Source organism: Staurois parvus, unplaced genomic scaffold (assembly GCF_062004578.1).
Source record: "Staurois parvus isolate SC_StPar_1 unplaced genomic scaffold, SC_StPar_1.0 ptg001192l, whole genome shotgun sequence".
Lineage (NCBI taxonomy): Eukaryota > Metazoa > Chordata > Amphibia > Anura > Ranidae > Staurois > Staurois parvus.
The window spans coordinates 1,433,943-1,436,966 of NW_028318988.1; positions in this window are offsets into that span (position 1 = coordinate 1,433,943).

Here is a 3,024-nt window from a genome sequence, read left to right on the forward strand (position 1 = left end):
TGTACTAATGGCACTGGCTAGGTAATGGGATGGACAAAGGGTTAATAGAGGTGATCAAAGGGTTAAATGTGCTAATCTAACATGTGTGTAAAATGTAGTGCTTTTACTCACAGTGTGGTGTTCTCTCTTTTCTCCCTGAACCAATGGGGGGAGGGGGAAGTGGGAGGCACACGCATGCATGCTTACACCAAGAAAAAGATCACAACGCAAGGGCAAGTAGTTAGAAAAAAAAACATTAAATAAAATTCTCCATATTTAAATTTTTTTACTACAATATTTTTCTTTTTTTTTCTTACTGTTTAAAAAAATACTTTCACCAGAGTAATTTAATGTTACCATAGTAACATTGTACTACTCGGGGGGGGGGGGGAATGATCAGGAATTTTTTTTTGTTCTTGACACTTTGCATTGCAGGTGCAATAAAAATCATTTCAACAGCACTGCTTTGCATTGTTGTGAATGGTTTAAGTTCAGGACAGTTCAAAATGCTAGTGATCTGTGATTGGCTACAGCTAATCACATGGTACAGGGTGCTGTGATTGGCCCATGCACAGCGTGAGAGATGTGGGCCAATCGCAGTCTTCACTAGGAAGGGAAGCAGAGCTGTTATGAATCAGCTGGATCTGCACTCCGGTTGCAGGGGAAAGTTGCGCTGTGCACTCGAGGGGATACACAGCACCCCCGTGTTAGTACAATCAGAGCAATGTACCAGGGTGTCGCTCTGCCTGTACATTCTGCTCACCCACAATACAAGTACTGTGAGTGCTCAGCAAATGATTAAATATGTCAGATACTTCCTGGCAAATGGTCTTTTCTCCTGAGCTTCTGCCTGGTGATGATGCCACAGTGATAACTATCTTTCTCCCAATCCTTTCCAGCTAGGGATTGGAGTGCTGCAGAATTTTATCTACTGGCTACAAGGGATGCACCTTGGGCATCTGGATATATCCTTATGTAATCTCTGGAAGGGATGTTCAGTTTTTGGTAACACTTTTGATAACAGGTAAAACAGGTAGCTGTATATTCAAAAAAGAACAAAGGTGAACCCTGGCGCCATGCCAGGCTCATTTACTAAGGCAGCAATAACTGCTTCCAACTGATGACCTGGTCTATGTATCAAACTGGAAGGAGAAGATTGGCTGGCAAACATTTTTCCAAAGTTCTGTTTCATATAAAGTTGCCCCCACTGTGGACCTTTTGTTCAGGGTTCCTCAAAGTTTATTTATTAACCCCGGCTCTACTGGACCAGAACTAGGGTGGAATCTGTAAGTTGCACAGACCCGGCAAGTGTCCGGGGCTGTAATGCATCATTCCTAGCCACCTGGTCTGCTTCCAGTGTGTGCGTTTTAATGTTAATATGGCTACCTCAGCAAGAAGCTGGAAGGCTGAAGACAGCCAATCAATTAACTTAGCATGCTTGGTCTACCTACCAAAGTAAAAAACTTCTAGCCCTTCAAATGGGACCAAAATAATGCACCACCCCAAAGGCTCTCTAATTCTCTACTATCTATATACAGTAAATGCAGGGCTTTCGAGTAAATTTCGAGTCTAGACCTACTAGCCAGGCACAAACCTTACTCTCCACCAGTTGCCCCACCCAACCTTGGCCAGGTCCGCCTCCAAACCCACCCCCAGCCCATCCCCAACCCCGCCCCCCATCCCTGCCCCCAACCATGCCCCCTTAAAGCTTATGAAATTAAATTTTTCTTTAGAATAAAGAGTCCAAAACATAAAACTGTATACAGTAATGTATATCCCCCTCCCCTGTACTCCATTATAGTGATATAACATGTATACAGTAATGTATATCCCCCCTCCCCTGTAATCCATTATAGTGATATGACATGTATACAGTAATGTATATCCCCCCTCCCCTGTACTCCATTATAGTGATATGACATGTATACAGTAATGTATATCCCCCCTCCCCTGTAATCCATTATAGTGATATGACGTGTATACAGTAATGTATATCCCAGCTCCCCTGTACTCCATTATAGTGATATGACGTGTATACAGTAATGTATATCCCCCCTCCCCTGTACTCCATTATAGTGATATGACGTGTATACAGTAATGTATATCCCCCCTCCCCTGTAATCCATTATAGTGATATGACATGTATACAGTATGTATATCCCCCCTCCCCTGTACTCCATTATAGTGATATGACGTGTATACAGTAATGTATATCCCCCCTCCCCTGTACTCCATTATAGTGATATGACGTGTATACAGTAATGTATAACCCCCCTCCCCTGTACTCCATTATAGTGATATGACGTGTATACAGTAATGTATATCCCCCCTCCCCTGTACTCCATTATAGTGATATGACCTGTATACAGTATGTATATCCCCCTCCCCTGTACTCCATTATAGTGATGACATGTATACAGTACTTACTCCTCGAGTCCCCCGCGGCGGTGGAGAGGGTGTCTCCTCTCAGTGGAGGAGAGCGGACCTCTCCTGCACCTGTCCCCTCAGCGGCGGTCCCGAAGAAGCCAGAAACCAGAAGTTGGAAACCGGAACTCGGCTTCACAATGAGGCACAGCAGCTCCATCATCTGTGCTCGCCGCTAGAGAATTTCTCCTCGTATTTGCGAGCGGGCGAGCGGCTTTTTCAAGCCATGGTAAATGTATACTCTTTTGATAGCTCACAGGCTTTGCTAAAGCATGGAGCTCTGCTTCTTGAGCTGGGGAAGAAGAATGCATTGACTCTAAATACAGAGTGTCCTTCTGGATGATAACTGCGTATTAAGTATGGGTCTAGCTATCCTCGTTTTATACCAGAATCAAATCTCCAAAAAATCAAATATTTGGGTCTTCAAGGAATGTATCCTCACTGGGCTCACAGTAGCTAATTCCTACAACATCAATTTGACACGTTGTTTTTCTTTGTCACCAGCCTCCTTCAACACAGGCAGTAAGAATCATTCATTAACAAAAAGTAATCACATAGTCATTTCCACACATTCAGAACAATTGGACTATCCCCACTACAATGGACCCACGGGGAACAGAG